This window comes from Salvia splendens, chromosome 15 (genome assembly GCF_004379255.2).
Source record: "Salvia splendens isolate huo1 chromosome 15, SspV2, whole genome shotgun sequence".
In the NCBI taxonomy this organism is placed as follows: domain Eukaryota; kingdom Viridiplantae; phylum Streptophyta; class Magnoliopsida; order Lamiales; family Lamiaceae; genus Salvia; species Salvia splendens.
In genome coordinates, this window is record NC_056046.1 from 23014231 (window position 1) to 23038578 (window position 24348).

The 24348-nt window shown below is 35.8% G+C and overlaps 1 pseudogene; it reads left to right on the top strand.

Annotated features, from left to right (window-relative positions):
• Window positions 1-116: 116 nt before the first annotated feature.
• LOC121766888 lies at window positions 117-23066 on the top strand (annotated as a pseudogene).
• The last annotated feature ends 1282 nt before the right edge of the window (window positions 23067-24348 follow it).

Below are 24348 nucleotides of genomic sequence, written 5' to 3' on the forward strand. Positions count from 1 at the left end.
GTACCTTAATTACTTTCTGATCACTCAAATATTCCTGCTTTAGTATTTCCCATGCTTCATGGGCTGTATTTGTTGCCGAAATCATTGGAAATATATCATCTTCCAACGCTGACTAAATGAAGAACAAGGCCTTAGCATCTTTCTTGCGATTCTCCCTCAGTGTGCCGGATTCTGTTCAGTAAAACCGTTATCCACCAAATCCCACAGTTCTTGGGATTTGAACATAGTCTTCATTTTGAACTCCATAGATGATATTTATTTTCCCTAAATTTTGGAATTTGGGACTGTGAAGTAGATGTTGTTCCATTGCCTGCCATTTTTCCTTTTAATTTGGGTGGGGATCAAACATGGAAATATTAATCTCTCTGATACCACTTATTGTGGTATAATCATATCAAAGTAAAGGATTAGGCTGGAAACTTCTGTTCTATTATTGATAAAACACATATGTACAAACGTAATATACAACAACACTTTATAATGCTAAGAATAACTACTTTTCCTAACTTGTATCCATAACTGATATCCATAACTTCCATAACTGACATTATCCTAATCTAATAATAACCAACTCCTAGCTAATCTAATATTTACAGAATAATTGAATCAACTTTCAACAGGAGCAACAAACTCCTCCCCAAACACAGTTAGAAAAGAAAAACTACGACAAGTAAAAAGTACCATAAAACCATTGTCAAGAAAGCCACGAAAAGCTTACCACCTAGCCTCAGGTTGACACGAACCTGCCCACTTCCTGTCTTCCTTCAAATTATCAAGAATTTATCCGAACAAGAAGGGAAAATCGTGACACCAACCCCGAGTCCACATGCCGAGGCGCCAAAACATCATTTTTTTTCTCAAGCTCCCATTTCGGATTGAGGCCTTGGAAACCAACCTTATTCCTGATATCCCAAACTGTCCAAATAATAACGTAGAACAGTGACAACCAAGATTTCATATCAAACTTTGTGAGCAGTGTACCACGCCATGAGAGTAGATTTGCCATTGCATGGTTTGGGATGTAGTACGAGATACCCCATTGAGAGCAACAAAAATACCACAAGCTGGAGGAGAACTTGCAGCTGAAAAGAGATGCTCAATAGTCTCTCGTTCCTCCTTGAAAGGGTACACCTATCATCCTCAACTCGTTGGATTCCATGTCTAAAGAGACGATCGTTGGCGTTTATTCTTCTATACTTATTCTTAAAAAAAGGCCCTTAAGTAGAATCAGTTGTAATGATGGGAGAAGGAAGTACCATTTTATCAATTAAATTGTGGTTTGCAATTGCATATGCTCTTCTAAAATGAAGAAAAATAATAGAGATCATGGTAAGATACCCCCGTCCCATAAAAATATGTGCACTTTCTATTTTTATTTGTTCCACAAAAAGATGTGCATTCCATTTTTGAAAAGTGAAATCAATTTAATAATATAGGTCTCACTATCCAATAACACTACTTTAACTACCATTCTCATTCTCTCTCTTACTTTACCATACCATTCTCCTCCTCTTTCTTACTTTACTAATTTTATCTTAATTCTCGTGCCATACTCATTGCTCATATTTATAATATAATACACACTTAACCATTCTAAGATTTCTTTTTTTATTAGTAAGGTTCCTTATTGTATTAGTAAGGTTACAAACACATATACACTGGCGGAATCAGGGAGGCGGCCTCCGCTCCCTCTTGGCCATCCGGAGAGCCTAAATATCTTTTAGGATAGTGTTAAAAATAGTAAAATCGCTCCCACCATGTGTAGAAAAATCTTTCTCCATCCCTGAAATTTATTAACTATTTCCTTATTAGTCTGTGTCTAAAAAATATAAACTTTCTAATTCTAGAATAGTTAAACAACATATTACTCCTACACTTTATTTTATTTACAACTTATACCATTTCAGTCTGTTCCACAATAACACAATAAGAGTCCTATTTCATTTTTACCATAAATGATAAGTAGGCCTCACATTCCACTAACTTATTTCACTCTTATTTTCTTATAAAACTAATATATATATATATATATATATATGGTTGTATTATATACCAAACTAGTTTAAAACATTAAACGCCAAACACATCATTATATAATAACGCGGAGTTCATTACAACTTTATTTGTAGTTCATTATAGGGAATTCTGAGATTTAAAAACAATTACATCATCATGCATAGTTTAGAAATCTGAAGTTCATTATAATGAACTCCAGGTTCTCATATAATGATGTTGTTCGGCGTTTAAGGTTTATGAGTGGTTTGGTATTGATCACAGTCCTATATATATATATATATCTATCTATATATATATATATATATATATAGGGATGTATTCATTTCCTTTTTGTATCTTTTGTTCTTTGTTCTTTTTAATCTCAGCCCCACGATTTTGTCATCCGATGGTTAGATTGGTGCCACGTGTCATTTAATAATGCAGATTTTCAGTTGAATAATGCACACCGACTAATAATGCACCATTATTATGTAATAATGCAGATTTTCAGTTGAATAATGCACACCGACTAATAATGCACCATTATAGTATAATAATGCAGATCATCTGGACCTTTGATGAATGAGATCTAACGGCCCATATTAAGAAGAATAAAGGATCTCAGGGATGAATAGGAGAATAACGCTCCCCTATATATATATATAAGTGAGACTCATATTCTACTAACTTATTCAATCCAATTTCTTTACATTTTTTAAAATTCGTGTTATAACTAAATAGAACTTCTATTACGGGACGGAGGGAGTATTTTATGGGACGGATGTAGTACTTCATGTTACCAAATCAAGCTTTCTTTATTATCTTATTACCAAATTAAACCATTAAAATACTTTATGAATCTATATTTTTATTAGTTTATATACATTATTTTATTGTATTATTTAATTTTTAGTTAAGTAATTTTTTTAAATATTTGGTACATTTTCTTTATTGCTATGAAATACTTATTTTAGTATATGTTTGCATCTTATTATTTGTATATAAAAATAAGCATTTAAATTTTTATGGGGTCTAAATATTTACAATTTTATTTATATTACTTTTGTATTGTTATATTTTCATTAATATATTATTTACTTTTATTATTTAGAACTATACTCATTTTTTTAATATTTTAATTCAGCCCTACCATATTTTGGTTCTGGATCAGCCACAATGGTCGACTATGTTTTGTTAAACTTTATCTTCATCTAATTGAAATGAAACGGAGTAAAAAATTGGTGAAATTTTTATCTCACATACTATATACTCCCTCCGTTCATCTAATTGAAATGAAACGGAGTAAAAAATTGGTGAAATTTTTATGTCACATACTATATACTCCCTCCGTCCACCATTATGAGTCTCATTTCTTGGTGACATGAGTTTTAACAAATGTTAAGAAAAGTGGGTGGAAAAAAAGTTAGTGGAATAGAGGTTCTACTTGTATATATTGGTTTTAAATGAAATGTGAGTTGAATGAGTTAGTGGAAGGTATGACACTATTACCATTTATGATAATTGGTAAAAATGAACCGAGACTCCTAATTGCGGATAAACTAAAATGGAAAAACGAGACTCTTATTCACAGACAAATGGAGTAGTATTTTATAGCTAGATAACAATATTTAAAGGAGCAATGATAATTTACATAAATATATACAAATTTGTTATTTTTCGTCACTTCACAATTTAAGGGGTTTTCATATTTAATTGCACTTTCACTTTCGTTTCACTTTGACCATTCCAATTAAGAAATGTAAAAAATAAACTTTCTAACTCAGTTTCAAAGGGAAAATGTTAATTTTTTTCTAATAATTATCTTTCATTTTTCTAAATTTAAAAACAAAATCTTAAAAGAAATACTTCATAAATTTAAATAAATAATTTTAATAAATCTTTTAATTTTTTTAAAAACTTAAAAAAAGGTATGTAATCATGTATATATATATATATGGGGTGATACAAGACAAGTTCCACATAAAAGGAGTATTTTACCTAATTTCAAAATTATAAAGAAAAAGAAGTGAAATAATTCATTTATACCTTTTGATAGTTTAAAGAAAATGGAAATAATTAAACTTATTCCATTTAAATATTGTGAATAATTAATTTTATGCGAATCTTTTAATAATAATGGTGATTTTCAAGAATAAATTTAATTATATATTTTCCTAACATAATAATGACGTAGTTACCCCTGCAGTTGCAGCAGAAGGGGCCAATTAGTTATACATTAAATAATTTGTAAAGGAATCCGTTCACCAAAAAGATATAAACCACTCTTATTAGATTAAAAATTGAAGAGCGTATATATATAGTATATAATTTTTTTTTTCTCTTAACAACATATCAAGTTCTCAGATTATTGATCTATATTGATTTTTTCAAAAGTTACGTAAAAAAATCCAAGCCAAATAGTCATACAATTAATAAATGCACTATAAAAAACAGTAAACATTTTAAGGACATGTTTTGTTAATTTGTGTTTTTAAATATATTACTAAAGTTTAAAAAACGTCCTTGTTCTTATATCCCAATAAAGTTAGAGGACATAAATAAAAGTATCCTAAAAAAATAAAATATTAAAATAATTTATCCTCTACTGTTTTTTACATTCTAAATTGTGCTTATTTACAAAATTTTGGTGTCAATTTAACCGATGGCAGTTGGATTTGGTCTATTATTAAAAAATACGTACTGCTATATTAATTGCAATCAAGCAAAGAAACATGAAATTAATGCCCAAAGATCATATAAAATGTAGAAACTTTAAATATAGCTATGACCCCAAAAAACTTTCAAATCTTATAAATTAAAAAAAATCGAAAAATATTCCGTTGATAAAATTGTAGGAACCAAGCATTTATTAAAAAATATTCTCGACCTTATTTAAAAAATGATTCCATTTGCTATCATTTAAACGCCTAAATATCGTATAGTATCAGATACAGTTCTAAATAAAACACGTAGATGGCTATTATATATTCACCAACATCAGCACTTTCATTCTCTTTTACTTTTATTTTTATTTTTTTTATTTTTAAATTAATACTGATCCATAGAATCCAAAAGTAATTCACATCTTTCACAAATTAGGAGCAACGTAAAAGTTTAGTTATACATCCACAACCAATAAAGAAGAACCATATAACTCATGAAATTGATGTGTAGATGGTAGCAAATCTTCTTGGGGATGATGGAAGTTGAATGATTGCACCTCCAATCTTCCTCTCTTCCTTTCTCCTCTCTTTTCCCCTCCTTTCTCGTCTGGAATATCTGAAAATCCCCAGAAACTGCTCCAGAAACCAATTTGAAGACTAAATTCGGCAGTTTCCGAGAAAAACGCCCGACCCGGGCGTTTTTTATGCCAAACCGGGCGTTTCTACTGGACCCTGGCGTTTTCGCCGGGTTTGCACTGCTCCGCGCAGTCTCGTCAAATGGTCATAACTTTTTCATCCGAGCTCCGATGGAGGCATACAAGGTACCCACGTGAAACTATTTCAAAGACGAAGATAACGGTGATAAGATAAAAGAATTTGGACATTGTCTTAATAGGAAACGAACACTTTGAATCAGACCCCACCGCTTTGGCTTATTGTAGTCACTCCACATGTATATCTATCAACTAATATATAATAATCAAACTTTAATGATTAATTGAAAGATGATTTTAATATAAAAAATAGGAGAAATCTTGGAGTAGAATGAGCATCATTTGATTCACATCACATGGAAAAAAAGCTAGTTTTAAAATGGATAATTGTTATCTATTGTATTTTTTAAAACTGGTTTTTTGAAAAATTTTATCCTTTCTTAGTCAAAATAAAACAAATTATTAGTAGATAACACTGAACTTAAAAGATCACAGTTCTACTATAAACCTAAAACATTCAGATGTACAACAGTTTTATGTAACAAAGAAAGATAAAAAGAATTACAAAATGTAACTTGAAAGTTTTTAGTTTGTAGGCAACATATGCAACTTTATCATTTTTAATTTAGTCTATTGACAACATCAGCACTTTCATTCCTTGGATCATAAATTGCAGCAAAAATTAGAGTAAATAAAAAATATAGTGCCAAAAATTACAGTTACAATAAAATTAAAGGGAAGAATCTAAGTTGAGAAATGGCAAAGAATGAAGCCATTAATTATTGTGGGATAGAAGGGAAGAAACCGTGAAGAGGAATTAAAAGAGACAGTTAAATTAATTGTTTAGGGTTCATTTTAATTTTTTCGAGGTAAATATATTAATAACTTGCACGTATATACTATGATGAAATTCTCTTATTTACAACTGGTTTTTGAAAAATTAGTGCTTCTTTTGATATGTTGTTCGAAAATGCATAATTATACAATTTACTAATTGTGTAGGGAATGAAGCTATTGAATATGGAGACGACTCGAAATTGCTTATTAATGGGATGTTTTGGATTCATGTTTTCTTTCTTCTTCTTTTTTGTCGATTCCACTACTGCAATTCCTTCACACAGGTTAGCACGCAACATGTATTTTTTAGTCTTCTATTTTTGGTGTTAAACCAACTATTTTGATGAGTTGATGAGATTAATTTAATACAACCGAAAGTCAACTATATATATTGTTACCATATTCATTTTTCTATATTTACACATTTTGGTCCATTTCGCATATCAGTATCATGGATTAAAAAAATGTTGTTGTTTGTTGTTTAAAATCTTGATATTTGACTCGACTCAGTAGAAATATAGTGGAAAGTGAGTTAGAAAAAGATATGGATCCTATTTTTATAATAAAATGTGAGTTTAATAAGTTAGTAGAAATGTGAGATCCATTAGTAAGGGTGTCAATTAATCGTGCAAGGACGAAAAATAAAATTTGTGTCAATTAATCATGGAAGGAGGGAGTACATATCTATAGTTTGAGACCAATAATTATTGTGAGTTCTATTATACTGCGAATTGCATCTTCACTACAAAATGCAAACTAAAATCTGAATTTAGTTTGCGTTTCGTAGTGTAGTTTACAATTGATTACACCTCCAGATATTGTCATATTAAATACTCCGAATTTAGTTTGCGTTTCGTAGTGTAGTTTACAATTGATTACACCTCCAGATATTGTCATATTAAATACTCCGAATTTAGTTTGCGTTTCGTAGTGGAGTATATCAAAACATAAATGGTCAAAAAGAATATGTTAAAGATTTTTGAGAAAATGTATAAAAAATCATATTTTTTTTATTACCTTATCTCATGAATGCAGGCTGCTTCAAAGCAACCGCATCTTCTCCACTCCAACTGCGTTTTTCGCCTGGCATTGTAAGCTTCAATTCTAAAATGAAAAAATTTCTTATCTAAAAATTTTTGAATCAAAAACACAAATTCTAAGTAATTAACATGATTAAAAATACAAATGAAAAATCAGGTGGAGATAGACAACGGCATTGTTAAACTCAGTCTGCTAAATCCGTCGGGCCAGATCGCCGGCTAGTCATATAACGGAATCGCCAACGTCCTCGAACCCGAGTTTAAAGACTCACAAAGAGGGTCAGTAACAAAAAAAAAATCATTATTTTTATTAGATAAACAAAAAACTTTTAAAAGCAAATCCAAGAATTTTGAATTTTGCTTGTTTAATTTATTGTTGCTGCTTTCAACTGACCTTTTTCCTATATTGTTTTCAAATGTAGGTATTGGGGTATAGTGTCACGACCCTTCTAGGGTATAATAAATGCGGCGATCGCGACTTAACAGGACTTAAACGCAATCAAAGAAAAAGGCTAGGGTTTTATAAAAGGGGTTTGACCAAGGAAATAAATGAACAATAAATCAAGAGAAAAGGGTGATGCTTTGACAGATAGACCAAAAGGAGAAAAACAATTATTATCATTGGTATTCAAAATAATACGGGTTCAGCGTACTCCAAAACGTATCATGTATTTAGATTCTAAAACGGAACTCAAAATAGTGTCAAGATTAAACAATAAGTAAAACAGGTTTCAGCGGAAGCATCGAAGAGAAGAGTGCAGTTATGTATGAAGACACAACGACACTCACATATCAAAGATAAACAATTCATTCTTCGATTAACTTGCTCAACACCACCATACTCTCGTCGCCGCTCAACCTGCACATAGGGAAAACATATGCAGGGCTGAGTACTATAAAATACTCAGTGGACTCATGCGGCAAACAACTTATCAAAATATTATTTATCATGCCTTTTTCAAGTATCCATCGGGGTTTTTATTTTTAGAAAGGCCCGAGCTACCAAAATATTTCATCGTTCAAAAGTCGACTGATCAGTCATTTTCCCATAGACGTTTACTATATCTGCCAATACCTGACTTAGAATGTGGCCACAAACCAAGTCACTAGACCGGCCAACCCGTACGCTAGCACACGATCTACCATAGGTGTACACTAGTCCAAGTATGGTTTGCGGCCCTACGAGGACCCGAATTCGATTTAAATAATAATGGCATAAAGTCATATCAAATAGGCACGTTAAAATTAAACAAGGCATGATAAACACAGTTTCATTCCCATCGATAAAACATTTAGGACATCATCCTTATTTAAAAGAAAGCCCACCTCGCTTGTTTAGATAACACAATACACAACTCAAAGCAACCCTCGTTCCTTGTGCTCACGTACGCACGACAACCCTTGTCAACACCACAATACAATCAGCCTTTCATCACAAAAATTATCATGCATGCCCTAACGTTCCTTCCATCGTCTCTTTAATTTACCCATCCCAAACGTTCTTCAACACAAGGAAACACACCATAGCTTACATCAACGAACAACACATCACTACATCATAGAATGGGTTCCTTAACACATATGCATCATGTATATATCATTCAAAACTTAACAACATAGATTATTTTTGTATGATAGAAATCTGGCAGAATAGCGCAGTCATTTTGTAAAAATCATTAAAAACTCGTCCGACCTCCGTTGGGGCTAAAATTTTACCACAATACAGTAGACACATCAAAGATCATCCAGTTAAAAGTTTACATCAAAATCACATCATTAGGTCGGTCAAATCAAAAACGAAAATCACTGGACGAGAATATAAATTCTGGCAGAACTGCGCAGTCGACTTCAAAGATTCATTAAAAATTCATCTTTCGTCCAAAAAGGCTGAAATTACACACAACACAGAAGACACCTTGAAGTTTACTCAGTTAAAATTTCGCACCAAAATAAGATCGGTTGGTCAGTCAAACACACGGCGGAATCTACTGTCCGAACACCATAGTTGTCATGCTTCCAAATTTCAAATTAGGGTTTATCAAATATTCATCCAAACACATATATTCATGCTTCCAACACATAATCATGCTTCAAAAAGATCCCACCATTATGTTCTCATATATTCACATAGCATTCACCACAAATCATCCATAAGTTCATTCATAAACAACCATAACGCATATACATATCTTTTTCTCATGCAACCATCAATCCCACCCGATTAAATCTTAGACCTACGATCTCTACACTCATTATATGCATGAAGGAATCAATATCAAGGTTTCAATGGAGAGGATGAGGTAAAGAAATTCAATTATACCTTTCTTAATCGAAACGATCGGTAGAAACAAAGTAAAATTTTGATTCTTCAACTTAAATTCTTCTCAAAAAGATGAAGAATTCTTGGAGAAGGATAAAAGAAAAATTGAGAGAGAGTGGGAGAGTGGAGAGTGGCGTGTAGTTAGTGGCTATGGTTAGGGTTTTCCTCCCTTATTTATAGAGATAATTTCCAAGATTTGATTCTTCATAATTAATTAAATGAATAATGTGGAGTTAGAGAAAGAGAGGTAGAATGGCGTGAATTATGGGAGAAGAATAAGGAGGAATTCAAAATCAAGGCTATTTAATTAGCCTATGATTTAATTTGGTATTTCACGGAGTAGAATAAAATAACAATTTCCACCATTAAAATAGGGAAGTAGGCGATTTTTATTCCTCTCCCACAAGGAATTAAATTCAAATCCTAATTTAAATAGGATATGGCAAGATCTTCTTAGATATGATAAGATTGCTAGTATATTTGTATTTATTCATGGAAGGGAATAAATAAGGGATCAAATAATATAATAAAATAATTTCCTTCTCCCATAAATAGGAGATTTTTGAAATCTCCCTTGGAACAAGCATAGGGGTTGAATTCTCATGGAGAAAAATAAGGAATAATCGGGTTTTGGATTTAATTTGGATAAATATCCCAAGCAATTAATTAAATCCAAGGAAAAATAGGATTTCTTCTCCAATAATAACAGGGGTCGAAAATGCCAAATGAATACTGATGTTCCTATTTAATCTCACTCATCCCTTAAGAAATAATTCGCCACAATATATTTCATCCCGCATAGATTATTCACACAGCCACGTCACAATTTCAACCATTTTCACTTCCACCACATATTCTCAACACTTTGACCTTTCAATGGCCACGTCATATGTTCCACATCTTTGACTATTCAACAGCCACATCATATGCTCAACGGATTTGACTAATCAAATCAAATCTAAATTCCAAAACACAATTAGGTCACACAGAAAATATGCAATTAATGTACTCATCATTTAATTCACATACTTCACGGCATTAAAAGCATTAAATGCAAAAATTTTATGCTTCGCAAATTAGGGTTCCGAAAGTGGGGCGTTACATCCTACCACTCTTAAAAGTAATTTCGTCCCGAAATTTGGTACCTTCAGGAGAAGTGTTCCGGGTACAATTCCATCATCTTGTCCTCAAGTTCCCACGTGGCTTCTTCGTACCTGTGGTTTCTCCACAACACTTTTACGCTAGCTATCGATTTATTTCTAAAATTCTAAACCTTTCTGTCCAGGACCATTTGGGGTCTCTCCTCGTAGCTCAAGTCAGAATTCAACGCAACTTCTTCGTAGCAGATCACGTGCTTTGGGTCGAACACGTATTTTCGTAACTGCGACACATGAAAGACGTTGTGCACATTTCCGAGGCTTTGGGGTAGTGCCAAATGGTATGCAACAGGACCCACTCCTTCAAGGATTTCATAAGGCCCAATAAATCGCGGTTTTAATTTTCCCTTGACACCAAAAACGCGTTATCCCTTTCGACGGGGATACTTTGAGGAAAACTTTGTCGCCGGTTTGAAATTGCAAGCCAGTTCGTCGGACATCCGCGTACGACTTTTCTCTGTCCTGGGCTTCTTTGATTTTCTTTTTCACTAATTTGTCGAACAAATTTTAATCATTTCTTTAACTGCATCAGGTCCAAGTACTCTTCGTTCACCAACTTCGTCCCAATAGAGCGTCGATCTACACCTTCTTCCATACAAGGCTTCGTACGACGCCATGTTTATCGTTGCTTGGAGACTGTTGTTGTAAGCGAATTTGATCAGCGATAGCACTAATTCCCAACTTCCTCCGCGGTCGAGTACCACGGTTCTTAACCTGTCCTCGAGAGTTTGGATCGCCCTCTCGGATTGTCCATCGATCTGCGGGTGAAGCGCCGTGCTAAAATTCAATCGAGTTCCAAGCTCGCGTTGCAGACTCATCCAAAATCTTGAAGTGAATTTCGGGTCACGGTCGGACGTGATTGTCACTGGGACTTCATGTAGTCGCACTATTTCCTTTATGTAGATCTGAGCTAGCGTGCTCGATCCATGCATTACGAGAATCGGTATGAAATGCACACACTTGGTGAGTCGGTCTATAACTACCCATATGGCAGTATTCCCTTTTTGCGTCTTTGGCAATGCCGTCACAAAATCCATGGCGATGTGCTCCCATTTCCACTCGGGAATTTCTAGTGGTTGCAAGTTTCCGTATGGTCGTTGATGTAGAGCCTTCACTTGCTTGCAGGCTAAGCAGCGCTCCACAAATGCCGCTATGTCTCTCTTCATGCCATTCCACCAAAAGGACCTTTTCAAGTCTCGATACATCTTCGTGCTTCCCGGGTGAGCGGTGTATGGAGTCTCATGAGCTTCACTCATGATCTCGTTCCTGAGTTCCACGTCGTTTGGTACGCACAGTCTCCCTTCAAAAGTGAGGGCGTTGTCGGACTCCTCACTAAAACTTCCAGATTTGCCAGTTCTCACTTCAATTCGAATTTCTACAAGTTTCGTATCCATCCGTTGTGCTGCAATGATTCTCGTTCTTAGATTAGGTTTAACCACTAAGGTGGCAATTCGGCCTTCCACTGTTTCAGGTGCCCTTACCACTTCCAATTGCATTTTACTAAACTCTCGTATTAGACTTTCCTCTTCCATCAGAAAAGCAACTAGTTGCGAATGATTCCTTTGGCTCAAAGCATCTGTCACTACATTTGGTTTGGCAGGGTGATAGTTGATGCCACAATCGTAGTCCTTTACTAATTCGAGCCATCTTCGTTGTCGCATGTTCAAATCTTTCTGCTCGAAGAAATATTTCAGGCTCTTGTGGTCCGTAAAGATTTCACATCGAACTCCGTAGAGATGGTGCCTCCAAATCTTTAGGGCATGCACTACTGCTGCTAGCTCCAAGTCGTGGGTTGGGTAGTTCAACTCGTGCGGTTTCAATTGTCGTGACGCTTAGGCGATCACTTTGTTGTTCCGCATCAACACGCATCCTGGTCCCACCTTCGAATCGTCGGTGCAGACTACGTAGTTCACTCCAGGCTCCGGCATAGCTAACACTGGCGCGGTGGTCAATTTCTCCTTTAAGAGTTGAAAACTTGCCTCAACTTTGGCGGGATCCACTTGGGTTCCTTCTGCCGATACAATGTGTCCAAGAAAGTTTACTTCTTTCAGCCAAAATTCACACTTGCTAAATTTGGCGTATAGCTTCTCGGTCCTCAACGTCTCCAAAGTGATTCGTAGATGCTCCTCGTGCTCCTTCTCGTTCTTCGACTAGACCAGGACGTCATCTATGAAGCCAAAATGAATTTATCTAAGTACGGATGGAATACCCGGTTCATCAAGTCCATGAATACCGCAGGTGCATTCGTTAGACCGAACGACATCACACCGAACTCATAGTGACCATATCTTGTACGAAATGCGGTCTTCGGTATGTCCTCCCTTCGAACTCTCAGTTGGTGATATCCGGACCTTAAGTCCATCTTTCAAAACACGCCAGCTCCTCGGAGTTGGTCAAACAGGTCATCTATCCTCGGCAGTGGATACTCGTTCTTGAGAGTCAATTTGTTCAACTCTCTATAGCCGATACACATTCTCATCGACCCATCCTTTTTCTTGACGAAAAGCACCGGTGTGCCCCACGGTGAGACACTAGGCCTAACGAATCCTAGGTCCATGAGCTCTTGAAGTTGTATCTTGAGTTTCTCCAACTCTTTAGGCGCCATTCGATACGGTGCCTTAGACACAGGTGCGACTCCTGGTTCGAGGTCGATTGTAAACTCCACTTGTCGATCTGGCGGCGATCCAGGTAACGCTTCGGGAAAAACGTTTGGAAATTCTCTCACAACAGCGACGTCTTCCACTTTCCTTTCATCCATCTCCTCTCCGTGGAGATAAACGAGATATGCAAGATGCCCTTTCTTCATCATTGCGGTAGCTTGAAGTGCAGAGATTATAGCGGTTCGCCGGTTCATCGAGAATCCATTGTACACAATGGGTTCCTTTCCCCGGAGCTTGTAGAGATATTTATCTCTCATTACAACGAATCGTCGCAAAATTCGCGGTCAACCAATCCATCCCTAAAATTACGTTGATATCTCCCATCGCCATAACTTGCGGATCGTGAGCGACTAACTTAAGGTTTCCCATAACGATTTCTATGTTCGAGCATGTTCGAGAGATTTCTATTGTCCCACCCACTGGTGAAGACACTACCATCTTATGTTCAGATTTGCTAACAGGCAAGCTCAATGTATTCACACACAAATCAGATACGAATGAATGCGATGCGCCCGTATCAAACAACACAACGACAGGAGTGTCAAAAAATTTTGCCCATACCTGTTAGGTTTCATTTTTCTCGATCGCCTTGCTCCCTCTTCGGTTGTTTTTGTTCCAACGCGTACGTTCTAGCTGGAGACGGAAGTCTTGAGTGGGTTGTTGTTGTCGTGACAGCTGGTCGCGATTTTCCCTCGATTCACTCTGCGGTGCCCTTGATTGCTGACAGGATCCTTGATCGTTCTGCCTCGATCCCGATCCTCCATTCTTGCTCGGACATTCCCTAGAGAAGTGACCATTCCCTCCGCATTTGTAACACTTGGTAACGTTTTGATGCCGACATTCTCCGAAGTGATACTTAGAGCATACGTTGCACTGTGGTGCCCTGGATCGGTAGTCTCCTCTCTGACTAGAAGTATGTTGTCCTCCTCCGTGTTGAGATCGATGCTGACTCGACTGGTACTGTTTTCCGTCGTATGGAGTCCGAGAATCATCCCACTTCCTTTTCTCTCGGGAGTGGTGTGTCATTTTTTGAGCATGTCTAACTATAGAAACTTATTCCTTGTGTATATCCGAGTCGACTACTGCATTTCCATACCGTCTAGTATCAAGGATTCCAAATTTGACCCAACAGTCTTACTTGGATATGAACAGATTTCAAATTGTTGCAACATTGCTAAGGATGTCTTTAGTCGGGAAGGCTCCAAAATTAATCAAGGAAACAAGAACAACAATGCAATGATTGAGTTTCATTGGACTCAACCCGTCCATTCTGAGAATTAAATGGTTTAGAGGTATCAAATAAAACCCATAGAGCTTTGAGAATTTACTTCTGATGAGAGCTTGAAAGAACATGAGATAGGTCATGGAAACAGAATGAAACTGCAAAAATTCTCAAATACCATAGCCGACTGCTAGATCACAATTTGCAAAATTCCGGACAGCAATGAAGGATATTGTTCAAACATGTCAAGGCCTAAAATAATCAGTCGCGGCAGGATTTAGAAACATGGACAAATGTCATGAAGTAGTACAAATGATGGTACAACAACATCAGGTTATTGGAAAAGATGAAATCACATCAATGGGTTCGCGGGTTTGTTAAAGACAACTCAAAGTGAATGGAACTTTTCAGAAATTTAACACGATAAACCCGTTAAGGAAGAAGAGAACAGGATAGCCTTAACTTGGTGTTGCAGAAAGAAAAATCATTGAGTATGAAACAATATATGTAGTGAAACTGAGCTAAAAAGAATTTCACTTCTGCAAGAAAGAACTTGTTACATACATGGTTACAAAATAAAGAGGTGAACCAGTAGTTCCAAGAATAATATTCCATCCTTTGAAGAAAACATGTCTGGAGGTGTGATTATACTGAAGGTCATAACTGCAAACAACCTTAGGAATGAAGTTCAATGACGGAAGTTCATAAGGTCAAAATATTGTCCTCATGAGTGATGAATCAAAGGAGACTACTCTCAATCAAGCTATCCAACGTTACCAAGGCAAACACAAACTTTCGAGACAAGTGAGTCATGACTCGATATAGGGAAAAAAAATAATGGACATTACATGCAAATTGGGAGTCAACCAAGGTGTTTAAATAGGCAAGGCTCACATTTATTCAAAACGTCCCGAAAGGAACTTAGAATCCAAGTAAGTACTGTTGACAGTAAAACGTTCATTCTAGCTACGAGGGTCGCACTCCCTCGCACATTTTCGCGAGCCTGAACATGGTAACATCGTTCTATGAAATCATGGATTCCAAGTTGAGATTCATCGTATCGTCGAAATTAATAACTATTTTTGATGGTCGCGTCTTCAAAGTCTTCTTGCCATGCCACGTAGTTTTCGAAATGCATTGTCATTGCACACGTGGTCTTAAAGTGTCGTAAACGTCGTCGTACTTGTGTCGCATCGCCACTTTGGCATGGTATGCAAGACTGAATAGTTTTATTAGATCTTACGTTTGATCTCGCCATTGTGAGGATACATCAAAGTTTGAAATATATACTTACGTTGGTTTTATCACTCAGGAAAGTGATATTGCAGTTGTCAACTTACAACTAAGTTCTAGCACCTTCAGTCTGGCCTACCTCGTAGGCACTCTATAATTTCAAGTATAGCTTGAAGTCTCGTACTTCAACGTATATTTGATCATTACCTAACTCAAGCTTCATATGGCTCCTATGTTCGCAACGATGTTCAAAAGTTCCACATTTCACTTTAATAGTGGTTCTCCACAATACCTCATACTTCATCGGTCATAAATTTTTACCACATAAACGTCATCCATATATTGCACAATCAACACATTTATTCGTATAAATCATTTGGTGTTCCATAGCATAACAAACATCGTACATTAATATATGTGAATAGCAACACTCAGTCAATCAATCATCCATGGAATCGCATTTCATAAATCATGCAGTTCATGCTCATCTGTATCACAATCACAACTCGCAACTACACGCGTATCATGCTTTGCATTTCACAGTTTCATAGTCATGAAATTTTAACCGCCTAGGCATAAAATTTTGTCGTTCCTGGAAGCAACATGTATTTTCTTCAAGTAAATTTTGCAGTTTGGTGGACGTAATACCAAATCTCAACATCAACCAATACAAGTTCACAATCATACTTCAATATCCAGCACATTCAACGCCATCATGCCTCACTGTTAAACAAAAGCAATTATATAATCTCATAGTGTCTCCTGGTTCATATCTTCACAACATTTTCCAAAAGCCATAGTATTTACTTATTTCTCACAAGTGTTGTTTCATAGTATAATCAAGTAATCACACTCATACTTCACGTTTCACAATTCATGTAATTTTCAATCATTTAGAATTTCATCTATCCAAACTTATAGAAGTCCAATCACATATTCGCCGATTTTCCTTATCGGGGTGTGCACAACAGTATTCACCATTTTTGGCATAGTCGTATTAAGCAATTTCATATCCATGTATTTTCATCATCCCACACTTCCAAACAACATTTTCAAAGACGTCATATTATCTTCGATTCCCATCGAAATAATTTCATTTTCCACCAGAGGAATATCCCCATCACACTTTAACATTTCACAGGTTCAGATCAAACTTATCGAAACGCTTGTTACCTCATTCTTCGTGGTTGGGCGGAGACGAGTCGTGGTGTTGAGCCTTCGACGGTTATCAATTAGTAAATTTACACCTTTGACTCAACAAGGCTCTTGGGTCCAGAGCAGAAACAAACTGAGGCTCTGATACCAAACTGTCACGACCGCCCTTCTAGGGTATAATAAATACGGCGATCGCGACTTAACAGAACTTAAACGCAATCAAAGAAAAAAGCTAGGGTTTTATAAAAGGGGTTTGACCAAGGAAATAAATGAACAATAAATCAAGAGAAAAGGGTGACGCTTTGACAGATAGACCAAAAGGAGAAAAACAATTATTATCATTGGTATTCAAAATAATACGGGTTCAGCGTACTCCAAAACGTATCATGTCTTTAGATTCTAAAACGGAACTCAAAATAGTGTCAAGATTAAACAATAAGTAAAACAGGTTTCAGCAGAAGCATCGAAGAGAAGAGTGAAGTTATGTATGAAGACACAACGACACTCACAGATCAAAGATAAACAATTCATTCTTAAATTAACTTGCTCAACAATACCATACTCTCGTCGCCGCTCAACCTGCAAATAGGGAAAACATATGCAGGGCTGAGTACTATAAAATACTCAGTGGACTCATGCCGAAAACAACTTATCAAAATATTATTTATCATGCCTTTTTCAAGTATCCATCGGGGTTTTTATTTTTAGAAAGGCCCGAGCTACCAAAATATTTCATCGTTCAAAAGTCGACTGATCAGTCATTTTTCCCATAGACGTTTAACATATCTGCCAATACCTGACTTGGAATGTGGCCACAAACCAAGTCACTAGACCGGCCAACCCGTACGCTAGCACACGATCTACCATAGGTGTACACTAGAACAAGTAGGGTTTGCGGCCCTACGAGGACCCGAATTCGATTTAAATAATAATGGCATAAAGTCATATCAGATATGCACGTTAAAATCAAACAAGGCATGATAAACACAGTTTCATTCCCATCGATAAAACATTTAGGACATCGTCCTTATTTAAAAGAAAGCTCACCTCGCTTGTTTAGATAACACAATACACAACTCAAAGCAACCCTCATTCCTTGTGCTCACGTACGCACGACAACCCTTGTCAACACCACAATACAATCAGCCTTTCATCACAAAAATTATCATGCATGCCCTAACGTTCCTTCCATCGTCACTTTAATTTACCTATCCCAAACGTTCATTAACACAAGGAAACACACCATAGCTTACATCAACGAACAACACATCACTTCATCATAGAATGGGTTCCTTAACACATATGCATCATGTATATCATTCAAAACTTAACAACATAGATTATTTTTGTATGATAGAAATCTGGCAGAATAGCGCAGTCATTTTGTAAAAATCATTAACAATTCGTCCGACCTCCGTTGGGGATGAAATTTTACCACAATACAGATGACACATCAAAGATCATCCAGTTAAAAGTTCACATCAAAATAACATCTTTAGGTTGGTCAAATCAAAAACGAAAATCAATGGACGAGAATACAAATTCTGGCAGAACTGCGCAGTCGACTTCAAAAATACATTAAAATTTCATCTTTCGTCAAAAAAGGCTGAAATTTACACTTAACACAGAAGACACCTTGAAGTTTACTCAGTTAAAATTTCGCACCAAAATAAGATCGGTTAGTCAGTCAAAAACACGGCGGAATCTACTGTCCGAACACCACAGTTGTTATACTTCCAAATTTCGAATTAGGGTTTATCAAATATTCATCCAAACACATATATTCATGCTTCCAACACATAATCATGCTTCAAAAAGATCTCACCATCATGTTCTCATATATTCACATAGCATTCACCACAAATCATCCATAAGTTCATTCATAAACAACCATAACGCATATACATATCTTTTTCTCATGCAACCATCAATCCCACCCGATTAAATCTTAGATCTACGATCTCTACACTCATTATATGCATGAAGGAATCAAAATCAAGGTTTCAATGGAGAGGATGAGGAAAAGAAATTCAATTATACCTTTCTTGATCGAAACGATCGGTAGAAACAAAGTAAAATTTTGATTCTTCAACAATTATTGAGGCTTCAACTTAAATTCTTCTAAAAAAGATGAAGAATTCTTGGAGAAGGATAGAAGAAAAATTGAGAGAGAGTGGGAGAGTGGAGAGTGGCGTGTAGTTAGTGGCTAGGGTTAGGGTTTTCCTCCCTTATTCATAGAGATAATTTCCAAGATTTGATTCTCCATAATTAATTAAATGAATAATGTGGAGTTAGAGAAAGAGAGGGAGAATGGCGTGAATTATGGGAGAAGAATAAGGAGGAATTCAAAATCAAGGCTATTTAATTAGCATATGATTTAATTTGGTATTTCACGGAGTAGAATAAAATAATACGGAGCAGAATAAAATAATAATTTCCACCATTAAAATAGGGAAGTATGCGATTTTTATTCCTCTCCCACAAGGAATTAAATTCAAATCCTAATTTAAATAGGATATGGAAAGATCTCCTTAGATATGGTAAGATTGCTAGTATATTTGTATTTATTCATGGAAGGGAATAAATAAGGGATCAAATAATATAATAAAATAATTCCCTTCTCCCATAAATAGGAGATTTTTGAAATATCCCTTGGAACAAGCATAGGGGTCGAATTCTCATGGAGAAAAATAAGGAATAATCGGGTTTTGAATTTAATTTGGATAAATATCCCAAACAATTAATTAAATCCTAGGAAAAATAGGATTTCTTCTCCAATAATAACAGGGGTCGAAAATGCCAAATGAATACTGATGCTCCTATTTAATCTCACTCATCCCTTAGGAAATAATTCACCACAATATATTTCACTCCGCATAAATTATTCACACATCCACGTCACAATTTCAACCATTTTCACTTCCACCACATATTCTCAACACTTTTACCTTTCAATGGCCACGTCATATGTTCCACATCTTTGACTATTCAACAGCCACGTCATATGCTCAACGGATTTGACTAATCAAATCAAATCTAAATTCCAAAACGCAATTAGGTCACACAGAAAACATGCAATTAATTCACTCATCATTTAATTCACATACTTCACGGCATTAAAAGCATTAAATGCAAAAATTTTATGCTTCGGAAATTAGGGTTCCGAAAGTGGGGCGTTACATATAGAGTGGGATGCGCCAGGGATAGTCCAAAATGTTATCGACCCGTAAATATTTAGAGTTTGCATTTTATCATTATGTTATATGTACATGTCTGAACACAGATTTTTTTTCTGTGAATTTGCAGACTGGCATGTACGGAATTTAAGATTATAGCACAAACATATGATCAAATCGAAGTTTCCTTCACCGTGAAATGGAACCCCTCGGCCGGCCGAAATGTCATCCCTCTCTATATAGACAAGAGGTGATTGTCCGAATTCAGATATTCGATCGTCCTCAAACTATGTCACTCATTCTTTTTGTTTGTAGGTATATAGTGTTGCGTGGAAACTCTGGTATCTATACGTATGCGATATTCGAGCACTTGGCAGGATGGTCTGCTCTAAACATTGACAGAGCAAGACTCGCGTTCAAGCTCGACAAGAAATGGTATGTGTAAGAATATTAATATTCTTATGTTACCTAGGTGTTTATATATTGGTATAATTATTCGGAATAACGTCGTATTAAATGTACGAATTCGAATATATGGTGACACCATGATGGATCAGTTTCAATAAAATTTGAATTTATTGAACCGAGTAAAATACTACTTACAATTAATCAGCCAATCACCAACTTCCATCTTTGCGTTTTTCTTTCAATGTAGAATGTTGAATCTACCAAGTGATGTTTGTATCTGGAACTAATGTGTTAGGTTTCGTTACCTGGCAATCTCGGATGAGAGGTAGAGGATTATGCCTACCGAAGATGACAGGAAATTCGGGAAAGTTCTTGCTTATAAGGAAGCAGTTTTACTAACAAATCCAAGCAATCCTGCATTGAAAGGAGAGGTAATTATCATAGGAATATAATTATAAGGTTATGCACTGCAGGAGACTGAGTCCTCTAGTGGTGCAGGTGGACGACAAGTATCAGTACTCGAGCGATAACAAGGATAGTCATGTGCACGGGTGGATTAGCTCTGGTCCCCATGTGGGATTCTAGGTCATAACACCGAGTGATGAGTTTCGTGCTGGAGGTCCCCTCAAACCGGATCTTACTTCTCATGTCGGCCCGACTTCCTTATCTGTGAGGAAACCTATCTTAGACTGCTCGAATTCGATCTACTCTGTCCATTCCCTAATTATCTGGACATTGTTGTTTTAATGCAAAATTATTAATGTATGACAGAGAAAGATAAAAAGTAATTGTAGTAGTAGTGGTGGTGGATAGTCAGGCTCACCTTATCAGTCGTAATATAATTATTTTATAGAACAGACTAAAATGACAAAAGAAGTCTATTTATTTTAGTAGCACCACCTAGGTTAAATGATGCATGATCGTCTTGTCTACCTACAGATATTCTTCAGCAACCACTATGCTGGCCTGGGCTTTGGAGTTTTCTTACAAAACAAGGAGCCATGGAAAAAGATGTTCGGCTCTATTTTTGTATATCATAATTCAGATGCGGCAACTCAGCCGATTACTCTATGGCAAGATGCGAAGAGGCAGGTCTCTTTTTTCTCTTCCCTTATAATTTATGTAACCTTCCAATCAAACTGTCTGTGCTCACAAACGAAATTAATGATGATCAGACGGCAGCTGAGATATTGAAATGGCCATATGAGTTTTCATTATCACTAGACTTTCCTCACTCCAGGCAACGGGGCTCGGTCCAAGGAAGGCTTTTCGTGCATGATGTCGGTCCCACGAAGCCAGAAAGATCAGCATATGTTGTCTTTGCCCCTCCCGGAGCTGCGGGATCATGGCAAGATACTTATAAGGTAAACAACAATGGTTCAACATTTCTACTAAGGTCAAACCCCAGCCTATTGATTACAAGAGAAAATGTCTTACCAGCTAAATAAGAGGACTGTTTTTATCAGGGCTATCAATTCTGGACAGAGGCCGGTCAAGATGGGAGCTTCACAATATCGAGCAGGCATTTATAACTTGTACGCTTCGGTTCCAGGGATCATCGGAGACTTCAAACACAACGTTTATATTATAATCAAACCAGGTAGTGTGATTCAAATAGGTAATCTTGTGTACAATTCTCCAAGAAACGGACCGACTTTGTGGGAAATCGGGATCCCTGATCGAACTGGCTCAGAGTTCTACGTCCCTGATCCTGCCCCCGGTCTAGTCAACAAGCTATACATCTCCACACAAAAGTAAGCTCCACATTTAATAAAATCACTTCATCACATTCCAAAATTAATTTCTTCTCAACAACTTATAATCCAGGTTCAGTATGGTTTATGGGAGAGATATATAGATTTGTACCCCAAAAATGATCTAATCTACACCGTTGGAGTCAGCAATTACGCAAGATATTGGTTCTTCGCCCATGTCACTAGGTACTATCACAATAATCTTTTTTAACAACATTTCACCAACTCTCACATTGCATCATTTTCAGGAAAACTTTCAACAATGTCTACGTACCAACAACGTGGCAAATCAAGTTCTATCTAAAAACCGTGAGCAGAGGAATTTATACATTGAGGATTGACCTTGTGGCCGCACACAATGCTCAACTACAAGTATGAATATATTCACATTACTCTCTTTACACTTGTACTACTATGTTGTTTTTTCAAATTATGTTCTAGATTATGATTATACTAATTTGATCGAAATATCATACATTTATGTCATAAGGTGTGGATCAACGAGGCGAATGCAGGTGTTAAGCCTCATTTTACAACGGGGAGAATTGGGAGGGAGAATGCAATAGCAAGGCATGGGATTCACGCGAGATATTGGCTCTTCAGTGCGAACGTGGCGGGATCACTACTTGTGACGAACCGAGTCAACACAATATATATCAAGCAATTCAATGTTGGGACTCCTTTTCCGAGTGTTATCTACGATTATATTCGCTTGGAAGCACCATCTACTTAATGAGTTAGCTTAGTTAAGCTGTGTCATGATGAGTATTTTACACGAAATAAAGTATGAATATAATACTCCTAAGTTTAATTATTTTCCTTGTAGCTATAATTATTGCAAGGATAAAGCTAAATTATAATTTAACTGCGAAGAATCTATCAAACATATGCCCGCTTATGCATTTCTCCCTAAACAAGATAAAATTCTCAAGTTCGTCATCTATGTTATCATCTAGTTCGTCATCTATGATGCAGTTATAGGAGACAAGACTTGGAGGCTTAGAAAATTATATTTTGGGTTTTATTTATTTTCTAGTTAGTAGAATTAATAGATAGAAAAATATTATTTATTTTTCCTACTACAAATTAGGTTTTCTTTTTTTGCTTATTTTCCTTTTTGTAACATCCCAAAATTTTTGCGACTTTTATGTTAATATGTCGATTGGAAATTTCATTTATGAAATTTAATTGTTGCTACGTGATTGAGTTGACTATGGGGAATAAATTGTCATGGGTGATTTGGAATGAAGTGTTATTTATATTTATTTTTTTTGCAATGAGGGAAATTAAATTAAATAAGATCATGCATGTTGTTCTAGCCAAATAAAGTGGCTATTTTCGCCCCCCCCCCCCATTATTGGAAACTATATTCTCGTTCTTGGATTTAATAAAATTATTTTGGGATATTTATCCAAATTAAATCCAAAACAAACTATTTCAAACTTGTACTACATGAATTTTGAACCCTAGCCTATTCTTGAGGGATTTCAAAAAAATCCCCTAATTTAATTAGGAGGATGAATTATTTCTTTGATTTAATTGGTACCTTGTTGATTCCCTTCATTATTTTAAATACAATTAAATCTTGTCACATTTTGTTTCCTCACCATAATTTGATTAATATTCGAATTATTCGGCGCCTTTGATTAAGAAGGAAATAATATGTGTTTCCCTGCTTTGTGAAATTCCTTCTATTCAAATAAATACCAAATTAATACCTAAGTCAAATTAATTGGGGATGTGAATATTTTCCTTGTATTGTGCTCTCCATATCACACGCCCCTTATGCTTCAAATTTCCTTGTGGAAATTTATTTAGTTGTTACTTATTTTATGTGAGTCTTTTCCTATAAAGAAATTACCAAATTTAAATCCTATTCTTATTTAATTGAGGATTTAAATAATTTTCCTTGTGCACACCTTTAAAATTTTTGGCCTCTCCCTCATTATTTCATACTTGGAGATTTAATTTACTTTGTTCCCTTGTTTATGGAATAGTCATTGTTTTATTTCCTA